This window comes from Pygoscelis adeliae, unplaced genomic scaffold (assembly GCF_000699105.1).
Source record: "Pygoscelis adeliae isolate BGI_AS28 unplaced genomic scaffold, ASM69910v1 Scaffold273, whole genome shotgun sequence".
NCBI lineage: Eukaryota > Metazoa > Chordata > Aves > Sphenisciformes > Spheniscidae > Pygoscelis > Pygoscelis adeliae.
This window is the reverse complement of record NW_008824416.1, coordinates 158219-158465: the sequence shown is the minus strand read 5'-3', so window position 1 is coordinate 158465 and position 247 is coordinate 158219.

The following is a 247-nucleotide window of genomic DNA, read 5'->3' as shown; positions in this document are numbered from 1 at the left end:
GTGGCGGAAGAAGCAAGTGTCCACGTGGGTGTCTGTCTGGGGTGGGTGTTGGTGTGGGTGGCCACGGAGTAGGAGCAGGTGTCTAGGGGGAAGGAGCGGGTGTTGTGTGGGTGTCCGTGGGGAAGGAACTGGTGTCACTGTGGGTGCCTGTGGGGAGGGAGTGGGTGTCAGTGCGTCAATGGGGAAGGAGCAGGTGTTGGCATGGGGGTCCGTGGGGAAGGAGAGCGGGTGCCTGCGGGGGGAAGAC